The sequence below is a fragment of the Penaeus monodon genome, chromosome 22 (assembly GCF_015228065.2).
Source record: "Penaeus monodon isolate SGIC_2016 chromosome 22, NSTDA_Pmon_1, whole genome shotgun sequence".
NCBI lineage: Eukaryota > Metazoa > Arthropoda > Malacostraca > Decapoda > Penaeidae > Penaeus > Penaeus monodon.
The window spans coordinates 39,682,851-39,683,094 of NC_051407.1; the positions used below are offsets into that span (position 1 = coordinate 39,682,851).

Below are 244 nucleotides of genomic sequence, written 5' to 3' on the forward strand. Positions count from 1 at the left end.
TACTACCTTAAAAAAAGTGGCTTTTTCCCAAACAGCCTTTTGAAAAAAAAACCCTTTACTTTTCACGGGCCCCAAAGATATAATTTTTTTTTCCTTTTTTTCACTTTTTTTTTTATTTTTTATTCTTTGTTTGTTTTTCCCCTTTTTTTCCTTTTTTTTCTTTCCCCAAAATTGTTCCACCTTATCACCTTCTTTTTTTTCCTTTCTTTTCTCCTTTTTTGGGTTTCTTTTTTCCTCTCTCTCT

At 29.5% G+C, this 244-nt stretch overlaps 1 long non-coding RNA gene across 1 annotated transcript in view; it reads left to right on the top strand.

Annotated features, from left to right (window-relative positions):
- The window catches only part of LOC119587130, a 132,841-nt gene that overhangs the window by 109,895 nt on the left and 22,702 nt on the right, over positions 1-244 (top strand). The window lies entirely within an intron of this gene.